This window comes from Passer domesticus, chromosome 12, assembly GCF_036417665.1.
Source record: "Passer domesticus isolate bPasDom1 chromosome 12, bPasDom1.hap1, whole genome shotgun sequence".
Classification (NCBI taxonomy): domain Eukaryota; kingdom Metazoa; phylum Chordata; class Aves; order Passeriformes; family Passeridae; genus Passer; species Passer domesticus.
This window is the reverse complement of record NC_087485.1, coordinates 446,541-471,472: the sequence shown is the minus strand read 5'-3', so window position 1 is coordinate 471,472 and position 24,932 is coordinate 446,541. Positions and strand designations below refer to the sequence as shown.

The 24,932-nt window shown below is 53.6% G+C and overlaps 1 protein-coding gene across 5 annotated transcripts in view; it reads left to right on the top strand.

The window, feature by feature from the left end:
• ZFHX3 (zinc finger homeobox 3) overlaps positions 1-24,932 on the top strand; it is a 435,802-nt gene that overhangs the window by 304,982 nt on the left and 105,888 nt on the right. The window contains exons 6-7 of one of the 5 annotated variants that reach the window (XM_064386180.1): positions 989-1,165; positions 8,271-8,645. The exons of 1 other annotated variant lie outside the window; for it this stretch is intronic. The gene's annotated coding sequence lies outside the window, so the exon portion shown is untranslated. Of the gene's footprint in view, positions 1-988; positions 1,166-8,154; positions 8,646-10,570; positions 10,731-24,932 lie in introns of those variants that run through there. 3 more of the 5 variants (XM_064386181.1, XM_064386183.1, XM_064386184.1) reach the window with 3 other exon arrangements.

The following is a 24,932-nucleotide window of genomic DNA, read 5'->3' as shown; positions in this document are numbered from 1 at the left end:
CCACGGGTTATGGCTCTGCTGACTCACAGCTTCCTGTTTGTGATTGCTGACTGGTGGCAGCAATTGCAGAAGCAATAAGAGATATTAAAAAGCGTGAACTTCCACTGGGACCAGGAGATACAATTAGGGCTGTGCCAAGAAATACACTGCAGCGAGCTGCGGAGCCCTGCAGCCCCCCGTTCCCTTGCTGCAGGAAGTAGGAAAATGAACATCACTGGCCTTTTATCATCTCTGAACCCAAATAAAAATTGCATTTGACTTCTGAAGCTCACTCTGGCTCTTTTCCATGCTCCTCCTCAAAGCCTTTGATCCAGCCTTCTGTCTGGGTCTCCTCTACCTGCTGCTGCTGCTGAGATGTCGGGATCCGTGTTCTGTGCTTTCACCTGGCTGATTCTCTACGAAAAGCCTGCATGGGGCTGTGTAAAGAGGCTGCTTTAGAAGGCATGCACAATGTAATATTATTTCCATTCTTTTTTTGGGAAATATGTCTGGGGAGAAGCATGAAAGTATATGGAGAAGGTGCTTTTGATCAGTAAGGTCTAAATGTAGCATCCAAACTGCATGTCTGTTTCTTCATATTATGCTGAAATTCATCTTGAAGTGCTACTCCTGGGTGGGCATTTTCCTGTTTCTTCTTCCTTGGCTCGAGCATTTGGAAGCATTGCCGTCAGTTTCATCCCCAGCCCTGGTAGGGATTGTCCCCAAAATGATTTCACCACCCTATTGTTACTGTGTATCAGTCCTTCAATGTGTTTTAATTCCAATTTTAGCCTGATTGTCAGAGTGTACATTCTGGTTGTTCAGCTGAGGACAGGAGGTGGAGGATGGTGTTCTGTGAACTGTGTGTCACCGGAGGACAGAACATATGCTGAGGCTGGTCTTTGATGGATTGAAGCTACAGTAGTTTGCAGCTAAGAAAAAACCACTTCACTTTTGTACAGGCATTAAACTGACTTCTAATTTTATTTTTTTTTTAACTCTGTGACAGACATAGGGCTGAGAACTGGTACAGAGAACAGACATTAGGGGAGGAAAAAATCCACCCCAAAACCTCAGTTATTTCAAAACATACCAAAAGTGGATTGACAGTGGATGAAGAGGAGGAGGAGGCAATAGTGAACACACAACACAGTTCAAGCTGGCAAGGAGCCCTTTCTTGAAGAATGTAAGTTTAACCTTTAGCATTCAAGTGTCTGGGCTTAAGTGTCATTATGAGCAATACTTTCCTCCAGCACAGCCTCTCCTGCTTGGAGGAGGGTTCTGTGCAACCTCATCCATTTTCCCCGTTCCTGTGCATAAAAAAATGTGTTTCTGGTTGCATACGCTCTGCCAGGCCCTTCGGGTGGCAGAGCTCTGGGCACAGTGCAGGTGGCCCTGGATGGGTCCAGGCAAGGGCCTGCCCGGCCAAGGGGGCTGTGGGGACTCTGCCACGGCTCTGGACTGATGGAGTGAGTGCGTTGGGGTTTGCTGGTTGAATTTAGGTTAAAGGTTTTGTGCCTTGGACTCACAAGTGGAGCTGGCTGGGGCAGGAGTCCTTCCAGGGCACTGCCTGCAACCAGCCTGTGCCCAGGCCTCGGGCTGCCCAGCCCAGGCACAGCACACCAGGTACCTCGGTTTGTTGTGGCCACAGGAGGAAAAGGGATCTGCTGGCAAATTGCTTTAGGGAGAACCAAACTCCAGTGAGGAGCGGGAAGGGATGGACCCGGTGTTGCCACTGTCGTCATCACCCCCTCCAGTGCCAGCCTCATCTTTTGATGGAGACACGGAGAAAAAAATTAGAGAGACAGCAGCAGATGAACATCAGACCTGGCTGTGGACAGGCTGCATGTGTCCCCTCCCCACCCCCCCCAAATCATCTCCAGCTGTAAAACACTTCAGGGCTGACAGAAACCACACGCAGCCCAGCCATAACCCAATCTGCAAAGCTGCATTCCAATAAAAGCGCAGCGTGGACCTAAAAGCAACCCTGTCCAGGATTGCCGCGGCAGGCTGGGTGCTGGGCTGGGAGGGGTCCCCTGGGGCTGGGCGCGGGGGAAGCGGGGGCACGGCCAGGCCCCCAGCCCCGCGGCTGGCTCGGCACGGCCCTCCCGGGGCACAAATGAAAGCATTGTTGGCCGGGGTGGCTGGGGATGGCTGCGGGGGACGTGGCGCTGCAATCACAGCCCGGGCCCCCAATTTCAATATGCGCCACTCGCGTCGCCGCAAATGTCAGATGTGCTTATGTTAAATACAGGTAATAGCGTGGCGTGCGGCTGGGAGCGCGAGTCCTGCAGATATCTTGTCTGATGAATTTTGCATCTCGTGTTTGTGATTTTTCTGTGCGAAGAAGTACAGGTTTTAGAGGAATAAGAGCAGATATTTACAAAGAGATAACGATGAACTGTTTGATTAAGTGCAGCAAAGATGCTATGTCAGATCCGATTTCTCACTGCTTACAACGCAGGGGTGGAGGACGTGGTTACTATATAGTAAGTGCAGCTGGTGCTGGTGCTTAACTTGGTGAATAATTCAATGCAGACTTTCCTGCAAATCTCCAGCTTAATTCTGAAATAAGTCGGAGGGAAGGGAGGCTGATGGACTATTTTCCAAGGAGCATTGGGTACCTGGCTGGCACAGAGATGAGAGGGTTGCATTGCTGTCACTGCTCCTGGCCCCAGCGGGGGGTGAGCACAGGAACTGCCAGCCCTGGGCCAGGGTCCCTGTGCAGCCACGGCACCTGACAGACCCAGACCAGCCCTCAGACAAGCCCAGGTGTCTTGGTCTCCCTGCTGACACACTCTGAATTCAGTGGAAACCACGCTGTAGTCCAGAATTCCTCTCAATGCTGAAAACATGCGTTTTTTTTCCCCCTAATTCTTGGGGAATTGTAATTTTGTTTTGTAACTTATTTTCCTCTTTTATCCCTGTAAGATGGTTCCCAAACATTTATTGTGGGATTTTTCATTTAAAATAGTTTTCTAGGGAAATTACTCTGACAGTGATTTAATTGTTTAATTAAAATCTGACATTGATGATAACATAAATACAATAGGCACGAGGTGATACAGGCATTAAATAAGTGCAATTGTGGAATACATCCATAGAGTGCTCTGAGCACATGGAGCCGCTCACAAAGAAATGATGTTCAATATTTATCAGGTTAGTGACTCCTAATTAAATGCCAAGACTTTTTTCTTCATTTCTCTCAAAAAGCCAAGAAACATATAGATGTATTCCAAGTGTTTATTTCCATGGCAAACACATCCACTCATGTTACGGGCTGCAAAACAAGCAAATGCATGTTACAAACCTGCTGTCTGACTGAGGGGTGTTTACTCAGCCTGACTGCAGCAGCCTTGCCAGGTTTGGGGACAGCTGGAATAGCCCACAGAGGTCCTGTCACTCCCACTGCCTAGAGCACGATGTCTTTTAATAATCAGGTAAAACCCCAGAAATAGATTGGAGACAAAAGAATAAATGTTCCTTTGAACATCCCCCGCAGCCCGAACCTCCCCAAATCCTACAGCATTTCTTCTAGAGCAATAGTCTCTCCCCTTCAGCACCCCACGTCTCAGGAATAAGGGCAGCAGCCCCCCCAGTAACCGAGGCAAACATGACTCCAGAAGAAATCCCTGCTATCTGGCTGAAATTGCTCAGCAGTGTGGCTCTCCAGCCGTGCTGCATTTTTGCATCCCAACAATGACTGTGCTGCTGCTGGAATATCCCTTTCCATGCTTCTTGCTGGGCGTCTCTAAATGGTATCAGCTCGCCTCTGCGGCTCAGCAAGCCCCGTGCAATCCATCGCTGCCGACTGCCTGCCCTTTCCCCCTTCCAAACCCAGAACAAACACATCTGCTCCAGCTCAATTCCCCTCAACCTTCCCCCCTTCTCCTGCTCAACTCCTCACAAACAAAACTTTCCAAAGGAAAAGCTAGCTTACCTGGCCAGTGCTTTGGGCATAGAGTCATACAAACTGATCAAGGCAGACATCCTAACTCCAGCACAGGGATTTGATTGCAAATTTCCATTGCAAAGGAGCAGAGGGAACTGGAAATCTGACAAATGCCTTCAAATTGACCTGTGTTTCTACAATGCACGCAGTGTTTAAAATGAATGGCAGACTTTATCATTTGGAGCTCCTTCAAGGACTCTGGCCTTCCATGCTTTGTTCTGATTCTTCAGACACATTTCCAAGAAGCACACAGCTATGGAAGTGGATGATATTATGGAGACTTTTTCTAAGCTCAATCTCCCCCATCCCAACAATAATTTTTAAAGCCTGAATCTTAAAAGATAGCCTGGAACATTTTTTTAGCTCTCCCCATACACCAGCCCCTTGTGCCCCGTCAGCCTTCAGCACCGCAGAGCCCTGGCCCAGTCCCCCCGTGCTGGGTGGCGAGCAATGGGATATGCTCGTGGATCCCTAAAAATTCAGCCGAGTCCAGTGCTTTCACCACTGCCCTATGCAAATCTGGCCCACCCCTGCCTCCTGAGCCCCTGGCAGCCAGGTCATGTCTCCAGGGGAAGACCTGATCTTGCTGCAGAACCCAGGGAACCAGAGCTGCCCACCCCCATTTTACATGTTAAAGATAATAACTCTTCTTGCTGAGAGTCCTGTCCAAAATGCCATATTCACTGCTTTGGAAAAACATTTTGCTTCAAAGTTGTTCCTCTCAATTTGTATACATTTCTGCAAATAATAACTTCCCTTGAAAGCGCCGCTATTCGTTCAGTCTGTTCAAAATAACATAGAAATGAAATGATACAAATCTTTGCGCAAATACATCAGATATGCCATGAGACAAAAAAATGGGTTAATCTAATAATTCAGCTGTGTCTTTAGCAAGTTTCCTATGGGAAAAATCAGTCTTATTTTCCCTGTAGATCTGATACTAAGAGCTTCTTTCTGCTAAGCACATTAAAAGCTATTTGAACCCAAAATCCCATCTATGCGTATGCAGAGATACACATATAGAAACAAGAGGCACCCACACAATTGCAGATGAGGCTGTATCAAAATTTCTAATTAAAGTAAGGGAAGCCCCTTTTTGTATTTTAGCAACCAGATTGTCTTTTTCCCTAGAACAAAGAAATCTTATGGGAAGTAAATTTTTTAGAGGACACACATGTGCACATACATGTAATCATACCTAACGATTTCTGTACGAATTATCCCTTAATTCCTTGGCTGTGTTTCGGTGTTTGCGTAGTGGTTTATCCGCTGGTCCTGCAGCCGTCACTTGTTCCTTCCCTTCTTTTCACACACAGCCTCCCCTCATCACCTCTTTTTGCAACCTGGAAAACTGGGAACTCTTTCTTTCCCCAGCCTCCAGACGTCTGTGTCCAGGACGAGGGGCAAACCCCTGCCCTCTGCTCATCTGCTGTTTCCCTTCCCAGCCCGAGCTCCTGCCTTGCCAGGAGGGGAGGGAAGGATGTCCTAGGACTTGACCCCAGGGCAGAGCCTGCTCGGGCTGGAGCAGCTCCCAGGAGGGTGGGGGGCCGCAGGGCGCACGCCCCTCTCCCCGCTTAACCCCTCCGCTCCTCTGCCCCGCGCCTGCTGCCCCGCTCCCCGCGGGGCACTCGGGCTCGTCCGGCAGCGCCACGAGGAGAGACACGGAGCAGCGAGGGGCTGTGGCGGAGGGCTCCGCGCCGCGCGGCCGGAGGAGCAGCGGGATCTCGAGCGGGGGATGTTTGGTTTGTGTTAACTACCCAGACAGATGCACTTCGGCATGTTTGCCTTTATGGGATCCATATGTTGTCATGGGAAATTAGAGGACAGCGGCACACAGCTCGAATTCACGATGCAAGCGCAGAGACAACATCCATGGCTCCAGCCCGCGCTCGCACTCGTCCCCGTGGAGGTGCCTATTTCTGGAGCATCCACGGGCACTCCTTTGCTCCCCAACTTCCCCACACATTTCCTTTTGCTTTGCTCTGCAAAAAGTGCGGCCACAGGCAGCACCCGCAGCCTGGGCCACCAGATCCCCAGCCTCAGGGGAAAAGAGGCACTTTTCTAAGTTATCCCAAGTGCTAAAGACAAGGGTTACTTTATCCTCACCTCAACTTCTTCCTCGACCCACGTTTGGTTCACGTTCAGCAAGACCAGCTAAAAATTACATGCATCTTCCCAGGCAGCGTACCAAGCAGCCCCCAAAAATTCTGATTCCTACAGGGCTTCATGGTTAGTGGCTTGGCTGGTTTTTGATTTTGTTTTTTGGCTTAGGGTTGGGGTTTTTTTAGGGTTCGGGGTGGTGGTGGGGTGGGGGGTGTTTGGTTTTGTTTTAGTAGGTTTTTTTGGGGAGAGTGGTTTTGATTTTTTCAAGTTTTTTGGGGTTTTTTTTGAAAGATGAGTACATTAACAATTATTCTTCCATAAAAACAGACCTGTCTCAAGCAGGGAGTGACAGATTTTTAAGGGCAGCTTTTAAATGCAAACTGGTCCCCCTCTGGGGTCAATCCGACCACCAGGACTCACACCCAGCACGCCTGGGTCACTGGGCACACCAGGGCTGCAGGTACAACATCCACAGAACCGTGGCACCTACCGAACCCTGAGTCTTAAATCCTGCGACTTTCTCCCAAACGCCAGACACTTCCAGCAATGCATCAACACACAGTCAAATTCCTCATCACCCGTCCTCTTCCTTCACCCCCATCCCACTTAAAGGGACTTGTCAAAATTCCAAATGTCAACCCCCACGTTAAGAAATAAGGAAAGCTCAAGACATTTCATTATAATAGGTACTAACAAACATGCAGTTTATTACCTTGCAGTATAAAATACATCTACATTAAGGTTCTCCCAAATGGAAAAACTGACCGCAACTGCATTCCTCGTTCAGAGCTATGAAACAAACCGTGAAGATAATTATTTGAGTTATGAAGAAAATTTAAAAAAAGGAAAAAAAAGGTTTAAAAATGGCAAAAAAAAAGCAAAAAAGAAAAGCAAAAAAAAAAAAAAAAGGAGCTTCTTTAGATTTTCAAAATGTGATTTAATTTAAATGCATTTCTGCTAATAATAAAAATAGTCTCTTACAGAAACATGAAAAAAACATATTCCTGAAGCCTGGATAGAGGTTCTTTACTGTTTCACCTCCTCCTAAAATTCAAATCCCACGTTCCCAGCGATCATCTACATTTCTTGCTAGGGCTGGAATGGGGAGGGACAAGCTCCTGGAAATAAAAATTTTAAATAATAATCGGACATGGACCCGAGCAGAAAGTGAAAAACGTTACCGTTAGCCTAGAGAAATATTTATTTAATCAAAGCAGAGGTTCTGGAGGGACTGGAGGAATGTTGCATCCTCTGCTAAAAAAAAAAAAAAAAAAAAAAAAAAAGAAAAAAGAAAAAAAAAGAAAAAGAAAAAAGGGGGGAAAAAAGAGGAGGGGGGTGGGGGGAAGAAAAGAGAAAGCAAGAAAGAAAAAAGGCAGAGGCACAGCCGCCTCCTGGAGTTCCCCATTGTCCGGGGCCATAGAGAGCCCCAGAATGGCATTAAACTCACAAAAGGCACATTGTGCGGGGGACAAAAAAAGCCCCTTCTTCTACAATAACTTTTAGCTTCTTATTTTTAGAAAATGACAAAGCTGTTGCCAGCGATGGCTGGTGAAACCTGTAGCCCGGCTCCCAGCGCGGCTGGCCGCGGCCGCATTGATCCGCCGGCCCGCTCGGAGCGGCGGCCGCCAAGTTTGAACGGGGCCGGGCCGCGCCGCGGGGATGCTGCGGGGATGCTGCGGGCGGCGGCGGCGGGGCCGGCGCGCAAAGTTGCGATCGCTGCCGGACGCAACTTTCCCGGCGGCTCCCGGGGAAACTTCGGCGGCGGCGGCGGGGGTCGGCCCGCCCCGGCTCTGCCCTGCGCGGGGCGGCGCGGCCCCGCCCGGGGCGCGGGGGCAGGTGGCCCCGCGGAGGTCCCGCCGCCGCGGAGCGGAGCGGTGCGGAGCCGCCGGCCGGCCCCGCGCCCCCTGCCCGGCCCGGCGCGGCGCGGGCAGGGCGCGGAGCGGGGCAGCGCGGCGGGGCCGGGCCGGGCCCCCCCGCCGCGGGCTGGGGGCCGGCCGCTTGCCCCAAGTTTCGGTGCGGCGCCGCCGCCGCCGCGCTCCCCCCGCCCGCTCCTGCGCGCTCGCTCCCTCCCCCGCCGCCTGGGCTGAATCTTATTGATCCAGAAGGTGGCTAATTAGCCCTTCCCGTCGTGCCTGGGTAATGAGGCACATGCGCACTGCACTAATCAGCCATTTTTTGCAGGAAACTAATTAGCAGAATAAAGATCCAAAGAGTTTTTTTTCTTCCCAATCATCAGATCTGAGTCCGGGCGCTTCCTGCTCCGGCGACCGCCAGCCCCGCCGCCCGCTCCGCGCCCGCCGCCCGCTCCGCTCCGCGCCCGCCGCTCCGCCCCGACCCGCCGCCGCCGCTGCTGCTGCCGCCGCCCGCGGCCCCCTCTCTCCGGGGGGCTGCAAACTCCCCGACAACGATGCTGCTGCTGGGCAGCGGCGGCGGCGGCGGCGGCTCCCGCTCGGCTCCGGCTGCTGCCCCCGGCTCCCGCTGCTGCTGCCCCGGGCCCCTCCGCGGAGCCCCGCGCTCCTGCCGCCGCAGCCGCCGCAGCCTGCATGGGATCTGTAGCCCCCGCGCCGCCGCCCGGGATTAAAAGCGCCGCCGCCGCCGGAGCAGCGACCGCGTAAGTGGCAACTTTTCTGCCCTGTCCCCCGCTCGGGCTCCTCCTGCTCGGGGCGCCCGGGCTGCTTTGCATGGGGCTGGTCCGGCCCCCCCTCCCGTCCGCTCCCACCCACCGCCCCGGATCCCCCAGCAAACTTTGTGCCGCTCGCCGTCCCGGAGCCCCGCCGCCGCCGCCGGGGACGCGCAGGTGCCGGCGCCGCGGGGGCCGCTACGCGCCCGCGGACCCCCCCGCCCCGCCCGCCGGCCATGGCCGCGGGGCGCGCAGCGAGCGCGGCGCCCGCCCGGCCGCTTTGTGCGCGGCGGGGCCGGCGGCGGGGCCCGGCCTCGGCGGAGCCCGCGCCCCCCGGGACCCCGCCGGGCCGCGACCGCTGCGCGCCGGGGACGCGCCGGAAAACAAAGGGGCGAAGAAAGTGCCGAAAACTGCCCCGGCGGCGGCGGGCCCGGCCCCGCGGAGCCCCGCGCCCCGCGGCCCGCACGGCCTGGCCGCGCACAGGAACGGCGATTCTCGTTCCCCGCGGGCGGCTCGGTGCGGGAGCGCGGCGGGGGCGGGCGGCACCGCAGGCCGAGCCCGCTCGGGGCCGGGGTTAATGACTCGGGGCTGCATCGCCCGGCGCTCATCGCACTACGTGAAACGCGGGTGCCTGCCGGTCCCCGCCGGGACCCGCCGCGCTCGGGTTCCCGCTGCCGCTCGCACCCTCCGAGGGGAGCGTGTGTGTGTCTGTGTATGTGCCCTGGCTGTGCACGGCGTGCGTGGGTGCCACGCACACGCGGGATTCGGACTGTGAATTATTTATAATTTGGGTTGCGTTTGTGTCTTTGTCTTCTTTTTTTTTTTTTTTTTAATTATTCAGTTCCTCTCGCCCCCCCCCCCTCCCCCGCCCCCTCTTTTTAAAACAAACAAACAAAAATTGGTTCCGAGCAAGGTCTGTTTCTTTCTCCCGCTGTGCTTGGGTCTGCTCTCGGTATGTCCTGGACTCTTAACGCAAGCGTGTCCCCTCTGCGTCGGCTGTCTTTCTCCTCTTCTTGCTCCTGTTTAATATGGAGCAATTTTCTGGAGACTCGGTGACTCCCTCCTTAGGGTCACATTGAGTTCGAATACGACTGAAGGTGCAGGAATCCTGTAACGGAGGAAATAAGAGAATAGAGAAAATGGGGTCAAGTTGGCTGCTTAGAGGCCAAAACTCCCATAGCTGCCTTTAAAAATATATGTATAATATTTGGCTTTCCTCGCTGTATTACGGATTGCAGCTTCCCCTTTCAGGTATTTTCCTTACAGCGTAAAGCCCTTGCTTCCTTTTGCCTCCCCCCTGCACCCTCCCCCTGTTAGGAGAGGGGGGGGGGGAGGAGGGAAAATAAAAGGAAAAGAAATGGGGGGGAGAGAGGGGAAAAAATAAAACCCATTGAGTTTAGGCAAATAAGGTTTGGTCTCCGTATCCTATTACAAAGCACTTTGAATATGCAAGACATCACACAAGACCAGTTATTCCAGTTACGACAAACTTAAAAAGAGAAAAAAGCGAGGCATGTTTAGATTGTAATTTGTTAGAGCAAGATCTGTATTTAAAATTCCATCTTTTAAATTTTTTTTTTTCTACCCTTGCTTTATATCCAGCCTTTTCTAATGTCTGGGTTGGGTTTTTGTTTTTGGGGTTTGTTTTTTTGGGGTTTTTTGCATTATTATTAAAATCTTTCCATCGAGTTTAGGAAGACCGCTGCGAGCAACACATTTTCTGTATTTTTGTTCCTGTATCTCGGAGGAGAGTTGGCAGGGATTCTGTGGTTTGCAGTTACACAATATGTTATCATGTTTTTAATCACTAAATCATTGCAGTGGTTATAGATTTACAGTCTTAGGGTATTACTGAGCGGCGCAGCGCAGCCCGTGTGTGCGGGGACATACGAGAGCATGCCGTTAACATGCTCGTGAACTTTGCTTTTAAATCATTTCCCGGCCGAGCCGCGGCAGAGTGCGGAGCCAGCGTTTTGGCATCACCCCTCCACGCACTTGAGGAAAGTTTGTGCAACCCTCCCGGCAGGGCAGGAGCTCCGATGGGCGTCGAGCGCGCCCCGTCCTGCGGCGCTGGCGGTAAGCGGCGGGTCAGGGGGTGCGAGGGGCGCCCAGTGGGCCGGGGCCACCACCTGCATGGCCGGGGGGATCGGGCCGCCCCACCGGCCGCCCTCTGCTCCCGTTTCCCCCTTTATTATGTAACAGAGCCCTCGGCAGCATTAAAAATTCAGCATTACAAGCTGATTGTAATGCTCCCTCATTAGGGAGCACTGTCTGGTCCGGCACCGAGCGAAGACGGAGCGTGGCTTCTCGGCTGCCGCAGCAGCCAAGGCCGGGGAGCAGCCGGGAGGGGGGCGAGCGGCGTGTCCCAGGGCCCCGGCAGCAGGATCACGCTGGGCTCCCCACCACCATGAAGCGCCGGCCCTGTGGCCAGGCCCAGGGCTCGCCAGGCTTTGCTCTGCCGCCGGTCGAGGGCTCTCCCTGTGCGGCTGCCTGAGCTGCCTTCTGCCCGGTCCCGCTCCGCAGGCTGTCTTCCACTGGAACAAAAGCAAAGAAAAGGCACATTAGAGGGGAGCGAAACTCTGCATCTGGCCCCAGAAGTTGCTTTGCCGTATTTGTATTTTTTTCTCCTCCTCTTTTTTTTTTTTTAACGCGGTCATTTTGTGAACAGAGGGCAGCAGGAAGTTGGCTCCAGCCCCTCTCCCGCGCAGCGGTGCCGGCCGCAGCAGCACTGGTCCTTAGCTGCAGAGCCTCCGGAGCCTCCCTCCCACCCTGCCGCTGCCTTTTGTTCCTGCAGGACTGAGCCAAGGTGCTGCTTGGCAGGCCAAGGCGATGCGGGCGGCCCTGTGTGCCTGGCACCGTGGCCTGGCCTTGTCGTGGCCGCTGTCACACCGGGGCCCAGCGGTGGCTGCTGTGACAAAAGCAGAGGCGTGTGTCCCTCTTTCATCTCTCTGTGTTGACCCCCGCCCCGATTGCTGTCGATGTCATGCCAGAGGCCAGGAGCGGCAGATTTGCTTTGGGCCTGGCCAGTGGTTGAACGGCTTCAGCAGGAATCGCTGAATCCCAAACTGATGGACGCACAGCTGGTTGCGTCAGTCTCCCTGTTAACACCTCCTTCCGCTTTCCAAAATAACAGTAATAGCAGTAATAATAACAAAAAAATTGTTACGTGGAGAAGCAGAAAAAGGACTAGTGGGCTTTTACATCAACTTTATTCGCATGCCGTGTTTTGTTCTGCGGGGGCTCGATCCCTCGTGGGAGCGTTTCCCTGCCAGCGTTGCTTTCTCGTCTGCGGTGGGAGAATTTTCGGCAACCATCTTCTGTGGGTGCTGGCGCGCGCCGGCCCTGCCAGGGCTGGAGGTGTGCTTTGCTGCCGAGATCGATTCTGGAGGGACAGGCTCGGGAGAGGCTGAGCATTTCACAGCTCCTGCATCCCTTCATCCGAGCGCGGCCAAGGTTTGGCCTTTGTGTGGCTTTGGGGGCCGTGCAGCCGTGGGTGCGTCCGGCTGGCAGGAGAAGTGGGCTGTGAACAAAGCCGGGTCGTGACGGGTCCCTCTGGCCCAGCACGTGCCGGACCCCTGTGCTGCTTGCAGGCTCCTGCAACTGATGACTGTGGGGGCTTCAGCCCGGGAGAGGCCTCTGGGGCCACAGCAGGTGCCTGTGGGGGCTGTCCCCGCTGCGCTGCTCCTGTTCCTTAAGGATGGGTCATTCCCCACGCTGACTGGGAGCCCTGGGGGAGGCTGTCCATTCCTGGGGAAGATGCAGGGGGACACTAGAGAAAGGAACTCCTCTCTGGGGAGCAGGGCTGCCCTTCTCTCCTCCCTCCCTGCTCGACAGCCAAAATTCAGGCTGGGCGTCCAGTGCATGGCGGCAGTGATGGGGCTGTCGAGGGCTGTCGTGGCAGGAGAGTGGGAATCAAAACATCTGTGCGCAGGCCTGGGCGCCGCAGCCTCTAATGGTTTTGACGGAGCTGTTGTGGTCTGTTGTCTGGAAAATCTGCATTCTGCGCCGTGCCCGAGGGGGCCGCGGCACCGCAGACCGTGGCGGTACCTAAATATAACCGCCTCGCGCCGAGGGGTGAGGTGAGGGCAGCGGGAGCAGGCCGCCCGCTCGCCTTCTGCTTTGTCTCTGATCTGCGATTCAGGCATTTTTGTCTGCTCCCGAGGTTGGGTTTGTGTGTAGGCAGGGATTGGAGAAATAGATACATTCCAGCTAGTTTTAAAAAACAACAAAAAACAACAAAACAGGGTGGATGAGTCGGGCTTCCCTCGCTGCCGGCAGCGGTTCTGCTGCTGGGTTGGGGATCCCACCAGTGCCGGCCACTCCTGTGTTCCTCGTTCCCCTCGGAGATGCTGCGGGTCTTGCTGAGGTCTCGCTGGGCCGGCAAGAAGCCAGAGCTTCCAGCGCTTCCTTGCTGGCTGTGCGGGACAGACATGTCCATCTGTCGGTGCGGGAGGTGGGTGCTTGTCGCCACAGCAACGCTGGCTGTGCGCGGGGCTGGAGCGCCAGGTGTGGATTGTGCGTGTGTCAGGGGCGGCTGTGAGCGCAGCCCTAGTTTGTCCCCACACAAAAGTATTTTTTGGTTGGGGATATCAGGAAGGGAGCTCAGCACAGGCCGCAGTTGGTGGTGGCTGCCACCATGTTCCAGGCGCTGCTGAGGTGGAGGGACAGTGGGATGATAGCGGGTGCTGCTGGCAGGCTGTGGCCACCGGCTTTGCCCTTGAGTTTGCTGCTGGGAGAGACACTTGGCTGTTGATTGTAATTTCATTATGTCACAAGTGCCAAACATGCCTCTCACTATGAAAAGGCAAAGAGGACCAGCAGTGTTTTTCTTTTTTCCCCCCTAGAAAACAAGCGTTTCACAGTGTTCTGAACTGTGTGATGCGTGTTACTGTAGAACATGAGGATGCTGGCCCTGTGGTAACCAGGCTTTTGGGTATTAAATCTGGTGAGGGCTGAGCTGTTTAGGTTTCTTGGCTGGGCAGTAATGCTGGAGCAGACAATGTGCTTGGCAGCTTTGGTAAAAGGTTTTCTCCTGTCCTCCACCTGCCCTGGTGTCTGGGAAAGTGGAGACTGCAGGGCCTGTAACATGTTAGCTCTTAGTGTTTATTTACCTGGCCCAAGTGTGCCTGCTGAAGGATCGGGTCCCTGCCCAGGGAAGATGGGAGCTATTCCCAAACCCTCAGGTCCCAACAGAAGCGTACCCTGTGCTCTGCCTTGGGCTCACCTTGGGCTTCCAGCTGCGCTTTCCTGGCTGGTGGCACCTGGCTCCAAAATGGCTGGTTGGCTTAGTTGGGAGCAGGGGGTTTAACCCTCCTTCCACGCTGCCACCGGCCGCCTTGTGCAAGCAGAGCGGCGCTCGGCGCACGGACGGCGTTGCTGATGGCAGCACGGCGATGGTGTGCCTGATCCCGCTGGCGGGGCGCTGGCTTTCCTCAGTGACTGTGGCGCCTGGTGGTGGGCTCACGGGGTTTTGGTCTTCTTGTTACAACGGAGTTGAGTGAGGAAGGGGGAGGTGAGGAGGGTGTGGAGACGCAGCTGGCTGAGCTGCCATTAGGTGCAGGTTGTTTGGGCTGACGAGTGCGGTCAGGTGCATGTTGTTTGAGACGATGCAGAATCTGGGGCTTCCTGCCCAAGGTGTGTTTGCTGAGGTACCATGTGGTGAAAAAACATGTCGGCAGGCCTGAAGGTTGGTTCAGGAGACTGAGCAGGGGAAGTGCACGGAGCTCCTTGGTGTTTGAGAGCTGCAGAGTCTGCAAACCGGCCCTGTTCCTGGAGTGTGAAGGTATTCTGGATTCAGGCTGTGCACAGCAGCTTGTGTGTTTCCGCTGTACCTCTGGTGGTGCAGAGGCTGGTGCCCAGCCCCTTGGACACCTGGAAAGCAGAGCAGGGGCTGTGCTGTGCCGGGGTGCCGAGGCTCCGGCACGATGGCTGCGGAGGCGATGCTGCCGGGCTGTGGTTCCTGGGCTGTGCGCGTTGGTCAGGGCTGGGTGTCAGTGCCGGCGCAGGAGCCGCTCTCGGTGAGCTGTGGCAGGGTGCTCGTGGCCGCTGGAGCGGTACTGCCGGGCGGTCTTTGCTCCTGGTGCATGTCCCCTGGTCGGGCTGAGGCTGCTTTGTGCTGTGGCATGTGGGTGAGCGAAGGCCGGGGAGCGCAGGGCAGCCGGCCACCGTGTCCCCGTGTCCTTGCACGGTTCCCACCGCAGCCCCTGACTGTGCCAGACAGAACTGTAGATGTCAGGCTTTGCACAGAAAGGAGAGCGGGGAGGGAGGGCGAGGAGGAGGCACAAGCGCGCAGCAGCAGGGCTGTGAGGTTCAAATTAACCTTCTGCTTTGTTGGTGTCGAAGTGAGGCACCCTGGCCGCCAGCACAGCCCAGGCCACTGTCATTCACGCTCGGCTCCATGGAGGAGCAGGGATGGCAGCAGGGCGTCCCTCCCCAGTGCTGCTGGGGCTGGGGGACAGCAGGTGCCCAGGACAGTGCTGGGCCCAGACACTGGAGATGAAGGCACCCAGTGGGACCCAGGGGCTGGCAGGGCTCAACGTGTCCCCAGGGTGCTGCAGTCAATGCCTTTTCATCTGACTGAGGAATGGGTGCTCTGGCCTTTCTTCTGGAAGCTGGGTCTGTGGCACCCAGGCATGTGCTCCTACACAGCTACTTCAGATGTCAAAGCCTAAATTTCTCCTCTTTAATTTTCTCCTGTTAATTTTGTCTCTTTTAGTCTTACATACTTCCTTCCCCAGTTCCTTTCTTCTTGCTGTTTTTCATCTTCCATAGAGACAGTTAAAAGCAGCTTAACACCGTGAGCTTGTTTGGAAGTCAAAAGATCCGTTTCAGCTGTGACGCTGACTTTGGGCAAGGCACCAAGTGTTTGCCTCAGCTGGAGGATGAAATGGGATGATGCGTAGTTCACATGCAGGGACTGTAAGTGGAGGTTAATTGTGAAAAATCACAACATGTTTTAAATCCCCAGAGCATTGTTGCATCCTTAAATTTTAAATGGGAGTACCTGCTGCGCTGGGGGCAGCTGTGGAGCAGAGGGATTGTCCAGAGCACCTCAGCACCTCCCAGCAGGGCATCGAGCTGGAGACCTGTGCTATGGTACTGGAAGAATGGAGCTGGTTGGTGCTTGTTTTGAGACACCATCTCATCCCCCTGGTGTTGCTGCTTTCTGCGGCACAGAGCACTGGGGTGGAGGACTGGTCATGTTGGCTGGGGTTTGTAGCCCTAGAGAGTCCAAGTCTGAGTAAAGGCAGATGTGAAGGGGTGGGCAGGTGTATGTTCTGAGCTGTGGGCACGGCGTTGGGCCTGCAGCGCTGCTGGGGGAGGCAGCAGCGCAGTGGAGCTGGGTTGGTTGTGTTACTGGTCAGGGAGTGAGGATGGTGGACAAGAAGCACACACTGCCCCACAGCAGGCTGGTGCTGGAGGAGGGCAGGCAGTGTGGGTTTTGTGGCAGTTCCTCATGGCTGGCAGGGGGGAGAGCAGATGGTGAGCTGGGCATTGCTCGGTGGGCAGCCCGTGCCCTTTGCTGGTCACAGAGCATGTTGTGAGCTGCATGCTGGCATGGGGCGCCAGCCTGGGGAGGGTGGTCAGCACCACGTGCCCCTCTGCTATTTCACAAAGCAGTTACTTGGTGAATAGCAGTGCCTGTCTGAAGGAGCTGCCACTGATTTATTTTTTCCCTTGCTTGCTTTATTTCAAACCAGCCTCTCCATTGTTTCCTCTTTATTCTGGGTGACGTGGAAGTCCCGGAGGTTTGCATGAGATGCTGGAAATTACCCAGGTGGTGGGTCTGGTGCCAGTGCAGCCCTGCGTGAAAAGCTGCCTTCATGGCAGGCTTGCAGCGGTTTCACCTGGAACTGCAGATGTGTGAACCACAGAGCCAAGCTCTGGGAGTGCCTGGGGGATTGCTTGGAGCCCATGCAAGCGGAGGAGGAGGGTTGAGTTGTGTCCTGCACAGCAGTGGCTGGGGTCAGCCTCACAGGAGGAACAGCATGACTGATTTCTCTTCTCTTGAAACCTCCCAGCTGTGCCTGGGGCTGCAGACCTAGTTGCCAGAAGCCCCCTGCAAGGTCCTCCAGCTCTTAGCAGTGCAGCTGGAAGTGTCCAACCAGCCACTTCTCTAGCCATGTTCCTCCTCTAAGCATCCCTTTGTGTTTCTGGGATGATGGGATGCTCTCTTGGGACTGGAGGTTTCCTTCTTTGAGTCCAAGTAGCCACAGGCTGTGTGGATGTCTGCTTACTTTAGGCAGGAACTGGATGTCAGCACTCTGTTTTTTATCCCCCCAGCAATCTTTTTCTCAGGCTGTTTTGAAGTCCATGAAGTAGCAATGGAGTGTGAGATGCTGACCGTTTGGTGAGATTCCTTGAGAAGCACTGGCTGTCCTCTGGAGATCTGAAGTTCTCTGCTGCTGGAGAAATGAGTGGAGACGTATAAGGAACAGACATTTTGGATATTTTGCTGCTAGTGATGCTCAGTGGATCATCTGCATTTTAAAACCAAAAAAAATGTGGAGAAACCAAAAAAGCTTCAGCTGCCATTGAAGCATAGCATGCCAGGAGGTGGAGAAGAGGAGTATTTTGGTCATGGTTTTCCCCTATACAGATATTTGGGATATTAAAAGCTGTGTCTGTGTCTTGTTGAAGGCCTTGCTAGCCTGTGGAGTAGGACTGGGTGATTTCTCAACTGCTGCTTGAATTTACTCATGTTAAGACTGAGCTGTCTCCATTAATGGCATTACCCTGGATGTTGAACAGTTCCACGTGAAGCCCTTGGCTGCGCGTGGCCAGCACAGAGGGGATGGGGAGCTGAAGTCAGCCCTCTGGTCCAGGTCACTGTGAGGAGGCTAGGGCTGTTCTGAGCCCCAGAGATGGCTCCTGACTCCTGGTGACTGGAAATAAAAGGACTCAGAGTCTTAGGGTGCAGATTGTTTACAAAAGGGGAAGAAAATGGTAAAATAACGCTTCTTTCAGTAGAAATAGCTACAGTAAGTACTGTGGGAGAAAGGACAAAGGAGTTGTTCTTTAATGTCCTCATAGTGTCTTGAGTGTGAAAGTTTTTTTGTTTGGTTGGTTTTATATTTTAAAGTTCCTTCTTCCTTGTATGAGCCTCTTGCACAGCAGAGGAAGAGAAACACTTAACAAAAATAGAGCCTGTGTTTGCCTAAAATGAGGTTGCTGTGGCATGTTCAGGACTCGAGACTGTGACTTTGAAGCTGACTGCATTTTACGCTGCTGATACCCTTTTAACTGTCTTAGGTAAACAGTGCAGTTGGGCTCTGAGAAGTGTCTGGTGAAAACTGCTTGGCTCCTCATTCTGACTGATTCAGAGGTTTTCAGAACAAATACCTTCTGCTTACCAGCACTCTTCCTGCTTAGAAAAGTTTGCATTGATTTATTATTATTTTTTCAAAGGATTTACTTGCACATTAGAATGCCCCGTGGACATTATTTTCAGTTCAAGGAGGGTTTATTTTAGTTTGGCTTAATTGAATTGGAAACAGTTATGAGCTGTACCAAAGCAACTTGGATTTCAAACCAAAACAGGAACGTCCTGTTCACACGAGCCGGTTCACAGTGCTGTGTTTGCATGCCTGCACTGAATTTCTCTTGTTTACCTGTGTGTAGGGATTCTCAGCAAGTAAATCACGGTGAGGGCTCAGTGGTGCTGAGGCAGGACCTGGAGAGGCTGCAGGGGCTGGTGTCCTGCCTGTGTGTGACACTGCTGCTGCTGCCAAGGCCAGCCCTGCCCTGGATGCTTTCTGCTTTTGCTGACACAGAGCTTTGGGGCAGTGGCACAGGGAAGTATTTTAGGGAAGGGACCTGGGTTAGAAAAACTGCTAAAGGATGGAGGGAAAAAAGCTTCCTCAAAATATTTTTATTTTTGGTTGTTTTTTTTGCCAGCTTCCGTTTAATTTGGAACAACTATGCGATACAGATTGAAGTGGCTTTGCTGGAGCAGAGGGGAACAGGCAGGAGGGACTGAGGACTATTCCCAGAGGAGGGCTCGCTCTGCTGCTGCCCCAGCCGAAAGCTTGGTCCCAGCGTGGGGCTGGCACCTAAGTGTGCCTTTGGTGTAGGGTGCTTGTGAGGAAGGCACTGCTTTTAGTCATCTTTACTGTATTACTGTTTTACCCTTTCAGGAGTCCAGTATGTTAAACTGTGGAGCCCTTTCACCTAAGGAAACTGAGCTGTGGCTGAGGCTTAAGCGGAAGGGTGAGCTCCTTCTGCCATGCAAGGACGAGCTGGTCCCCACAGGGCCCTGGCTCCTTCTGGAGCTCTGGCATGCGTGGAAGTGCTGGGCTGTGCTGTGGGTGAGCAGCTGGGGCTGCTGGAGGCAGGGCCGGTGCCGGGCTCTGCCGTGCGCTGCCCTGGCCGTGCTCCAGCCGCTGCCGCGGGCTCCGTGCCCCGCTGCGCTCCCTGGCTTCCCTGCGAAGCCAGCACCTGGAGCTGGCAGCCTGCATCGCTCCTGTTTGTAGTTTCACCTGCTTAAATAAACAGACAAGCTGTTTGCTGCCCCTCCACCCCGTGCCTCTGCAGCAGTGCTGCCCAGTGTTGTTCCGAAGGATCTGGATCCTGCTCTCTGCATACCTGCCCCAGGTAGCTCTTTTTCCTCCCAGGGTAGCTCCCTCCTCCACTGTCCAGTGCTCTTTGTAGCTCCAAACCAAATATTTGCTGCAATTTTTGGAACAGATTTTGGTTTTATTTAAGCAATTGCCCAATCTCACATCCAAGGAGTTTCTTTTGTGTCTTTCTTACTTTGCAGAGTTCTGGGATGTAACTGGAGGCAAAGGCTGCACCGGCCACTGGCACAGGGGAGGGTGGCTGGGCACACACTGTGCCCTGCCCTGGTGTGGATTGTGCTGGGTCTGGATGTTCTCCTGTGCCTCAGCTCTGTGTATGTGTAGTGTTCTCTGTGAGCTTGCAGGTCAGGTGTGTTTAGACTCTACGCCGTGGTATGTCTGCCCATCCACATTGAAGGACCAGCACAGTGGGGGCTCTGTTGGGAACGTCTTTGTATAGACGCCCCTTTTCCTGGTTGTTACAGAGTGATTCCTGTGCAAAACCTCCAGATTCTGATTGTTTCCATAGACCGATGATTTCTTAATGGTTTATCCTCTGTAAAGTCATTAGTAAAGCAAAATATCATACCCCAGAGTGAAAATGTGATCTTAACTGGCTCCCAGGTGAGGACAAGCAGAAGTGATTTCTCCTGCAAGCACACGCTCAAAAGCCAGAAGGATGGTTTCTAAATTGGATGCTGTAGGGCCTGAGCATGGAAATAGCTGTTAGAGCTGCTGTGATTTCTTCAATAATGTCTGCTCTGAAACTTTGCATTTAGGAGTAAAAAAAGTCTAGTGTAGAATATTTCTACTGTAAAGATCCTTCATTTCGGTTCAGGTTGAGTTGTGTGTTGTGGTGGGACGCTGCTCCGTGGATCCTGCCTGCCAGCCTGGCCCTGGTGCTGTTGGGATGTGTCACGCATGCTGGCTGGGACATGGAGCTGCTGCTTGCCAGTGCCGCGGGAAGCTGTGCCTCCTGGGAAGCTGTGCCTCCCTGGAGGCTGTGCCTCCCCGTGCCCAGGGGCTCCGTGTGCCCCGCGGCAGCGCCAGGCTGTGCTGCTTTGCTCTCTGCCTGGTCTGTGCTCGCAGCTGCAGTCATGAGAAACCTGCCGTTGATAAAAGTCACCATGGAAGGGTTCTTGGGATCTTGCCAGCCAGAGTTTCCTATTTAAAGTTAGAAATCAGGTTTCTTTTCTTTTTGTTGTGCCTTGATGTGAACTGGTAGTTGCTGGAGTTTTCTTTTGAATCCTGCGATCCCAGCTGAGGGGACTAGGAGGTAGGAACACATAATTAAGCAAAACCCCAAAAAGTGGAATTGCAGGTTTTGTCTTCTTGCGAGAGGAAAAATATTAAGTTTTGTGTAATACTGAGCCCTCAGCAGTAATAAGTGACTCATTAGGCAAATGCAAAGTGTGTAAACGAAGGGAGCTCTGTGTCCATCAGGGTGCTGGCCAGTGTGCAGGGAGGGCCCAAGGCTGCCAAGCACACCTGCAGCCTCTGCTGGGCAAGGAGGAGAAATCTGCAGAGCAAGGAGGCGAGATCAGGTGAAATGCGTGATAAAGCCTACTGCTGTAGTGGCTTTTGGAAGGCTGAAGTTGTTGAACTGCTGCAGTTGCTGGATTTTGTTCTGCTCGGGTCATTGGTTTCAGGCTTTTGGGCACATTATTTTTCTACATCAGATGTGAGTTGTTCTTTGTGTTGCGGGTCTGTCCGTCCCTGCACAGCCACCGTGGGAAGCCTGCTCTGCCCTCATCCGGGGCGAGGAGCAGCACAGCTGCCCGAGTGGGGAGCTTCCATTTCGGCTTTTCTCCGGCACTTCTTACTTTACCCTTGACTGGGATTGAAGAATTCATCCCATTCCTTTGTTTTATGTGGAAGGAAACCTTATCCCTGTGGCTTCTGTTGCTGCTGGTTGTAAGAGTGTTGGTGGAGATAAGGGCTGGCTCCCTGTGCCCCCTGAGCAGCTGGCAGCCTGCCTGGTGACCCACAGGAGCCGGGCTGGATCCCTGTTACTAATGGGCCTGCCTTGTCCTGCCTTGTTTGTCGTGATTTGTGGCTGCATTTGTATGCAAATACTAACAACTTGCTGCTGAGTTAATTAGTGTTTTTTCTCTTTGCTTCCTGGAGCTTAAGCAAAAGGTCTTTATTCTCCCCATTTTGGTGGTCTCAGCTGCTCCACCCGCTCCTGCTGCCTGTGCCCGGTGTCCTTAGGGCAGTTCAGGCCCAGTTGTGTGGGCTGGCTGCAGACCCTGGTGGACTCAGGACAAAGGTGTCTGACGGTTGAGGTGGTCGCTGTAGCTAGATGCTCTGGGTGTCCAGATGAATGTTTGCTCCTGGCTCTGGGAGTTGCTTTGCGGATGAGCAGAACCAAGCCAGCTCTGTATGTCATGGAGATGCCAAGTGTTTACTTTCTAATGTTGGGATTGAGCACCTTAAATGCCATGGGAGGGATGGTTCCTAGCAGATGAGAGACTCCAAGGGTAGCTCTGGTGATCTGGACATGGCAGCGATGGAGTGGGAATTGCTGGCCTTCAACACCAGCTGGGTGTTGGTTTTATGCTTTGATAGAGGGAAGGCAGGCATTTCTTCCCCTCCCAAGAATGGTATCTTTGTGTCCTTGTTTGGGCTCCAGGATTTTACTCATTTTGATCTTTCATTCCATCTGATGTTCTGTGGGCCCCACAGGTGTTTGGTTCTGCCAGAGCTGCCCAAGCCACAGGCTGCAGGGGTTACCTGCCGTGCAGGTGGGGTGGCAGCGAGGTGACCTGGGCAGCCCTGCTCAGGAGCTGCTCCAGGGGCCGTGGTGGTGCCCGGGCTGTGGCTCCCGGCCATCCCATCGGCCATGGCAGGAGCCCAGGCAGCTGTGCTTGTCCCACCCTGCCTCTTTCTGCCCTCCAGCCAAGGCTTTTTCACAGTCATTGCGTCAGAACTGCTGTTTAGTTTTTAAACCTTTGTTTTCCCCTGGAAGGCAGGGCTGTGGCTTCTCAGTAGCAGGGGTGACAGCCTCCAGCCTGAGGCCAGGGACTGGCAAGTTCCACCTGGAAACCAGAGACTCTTTGCCCCTGGGTTGGTACTTAGTCATGTTTGGAGCCTTGGTGCTGGTGGCAGGAGGGTGGAGAGTGAGGTTGTGTGGAGTGGTAACTTGTGCAGCACTGCATCCAGATGGAAGAGGGGATCTCCCCATTGGCATGGAGCTCCCCGTCCTACAGGGGTGGTTCCCAGGAGTGGCAGCTCACTGGTCAGGAGATGTTTCCTGGTCCCAGAGCCCAGATTGCTGCATGTTTTCTAGTTATCTGAGGATTAATGGGAGAGCGGGGTTTTGGAGTATTTTATTTTGGTTTCCTGTTCCAGTGCCCCTCTGAGGTGAAGAAAGGCTTCTCATACCTGGCAGTGTTGTCATCGTTGGATTTTTAGACCTGGGAGATTTGTTTTTTCTCTATTCTTGTTTTTCCATTTCACACCCTGCGAGGCAGAGGGATGTGGCACTGCAGACCTTTTCTGCTGCCATGCTGAATTCATCTGAGGAAGTACAGAAATGGAGATTTTTCTATGATCCTTCTGAACAGATCCCTGATGCTGTAGTAGGTTTTTAACTCCATAAGGCTGAGACTTTATAGGAAACCCAGGTGAGCCTGGGTAGGGTCCAGGCAGGAAGGGGTTGAATTTAGGATTTTGCAGAATGAAACAGGAATTTTTCTGGTTCCATTTTGGGCTGGTGGGATGTGTCTGTTATAGTGACTGTCTCAGTGCAAAGGTCTGAGGTGAGAAGCAGCTTAAAAAGGCTGTGTGGCATGTGAGGAAGCAAGTTAGCTCTTAATCATATCATATTGGCCTCCTTTGCGGCTGATACATCTGCTGTAAAACGCTTAGTGCTGAGTGCCTGATTGGGCAGCCCATGCTAAGTGTTCAAACTCCTGCTGCCTTTTTTCTTCAAACAATATCTTCTGGCTTCCAGATTTCTGATAAATTGATAAGAGGAATTGCGTGAGTCAATAGAGTTGTAGACACTTTGCCAATATAACCCTAGCGCTATTGATCTGCCAGTAAATTAAAGTCTTACTTAGAGGCTGCCGATATTTCTAATCTCCTGCCTCACCAATTACACCCTCCCAGCTACCTGGGAAAGCCAGCGATGGGAGAGGAGGCTGCCGAGGTTGTTCCTAGCGAGTGGGGCCGTGGCGTGGCAGCCTGGGTGGGGCACACCGAGGTGGGTGCCTTTTGGGAATGCTGCAGAAGGAATTGGTTGGGTCAGGGCTGAGCCTCCCGCAGCTGCTGGGCACAGCCCTGGCTGCTGGGGGATGGAGGCAGCTGGCAGGGGCAGTGAGCCTGGCTCCCTGGCTGTGCCCAGCCCTCCGCCTGCCCTGGCATGGCGTGCTCGATGCCAGCGGGTCCCGATGCCATTGGCATTGTGCTCCTGCAGAAGGCACTCTGAAGAAGGGATGTGGCTGGAAGATGGGGGTGCAGGGAGCCCCGCTGCTGTGGTCCTTGCCTGCTGCCTGCCCTGGCTCTGCCCCGTGGCTGCTGGCTTGAGGCGGCACCGAGAGGCCGTGGATCAGACAGCCCCCGCCAGGCTCCCGTGGCCCCCCGCTATTCCCCCCACACCCCCTCCCCTCTGAAGTTTCAGTGGATTCTTGCCAGATAAGCCCCTTTCAAGTCTCATTTACGTTTGAAAGTCCATAGCTAGCTTTGGGAAGAAATCTCCAGATAAATGCTGTGTTCTTTCTAATACCCCAGAGCGAAAATCAATGGGAGGGATAATTCCTTCCCTTGTCCTACATGGACTTTCATGTGTTTCTACCTCCAGCAGCACCTTTTAAATAAAGAGAAGCAGCCACCCTCCCCTTTCTCCTCTGCTCCTTGGGTCCCAGCCCAGGCCTCCTGAGCATAGTGAGATGCAAGGTTTGGGGGTCCCTGTGTGGAGAGGGGTGCTCAGCTGGGGGGCTTCTGTTGGCCCCTTGGGTCCAGGCTTTTACTGGGAGAAAACTGTGCTGCTGTTTGGATTTACAGGGCTGGCAGTAGGGATGTTTCTGGGAATTTGCATCCAGAGCGGTCTGTAGCTGGAGCAGAGAACCCAGGTCTTGGAAGTGGTGACAGCAATACTGTGGTGAAGGGATTTAAAAACATTAATTTCATTAAATCCAGTGAAGTAAAGGTTCTTGTCATACAAAACTGCTGCCAGTGGAAGATGGGCCTATAGTGTTATCATTTTTCTATCCTAAGCTTGTGCAGAGCACTCTGATGTCTCTTCTGCCCAACATCCAGAGTACTTGCTGTGAGGCAGATCCACTTTCCAGAAATACCTTGTAGGAGTTTGTAGCTGGGACTGGTCTGAGACAGCTCTTCCAGACTGCCCTGGAACATGCTTATGTCTAAAAGCTGCATCCTCCAGCAATGGAGTTCTTTATCTGGCCATTTCCTTGCTGGCTGCACTGAGCTGCATTTTCCCTGATGTTGTGAAGTTATTGTATAGACTGTACATTAAAAACTGTAACTATTCCAAGTCTGCTGTTTTGGCAGGGAATCGCTGAGTCTCGTGATCTGTAATGGAGTGGAGATGCTGAGCTGCAGCAGGATATATTTACACTGAAAGCTTTTTCATGGAGGAGACATCTGAACGGCCTGAATGATGTCTTTAGATTGCTGCTAGCTCCTGGTGCAGCAGCAGCGATGGGCAGCTAAAGGGGAGCAGCTGTGCAGGTTGCCTCCCTGGTTAGGAGAGCTG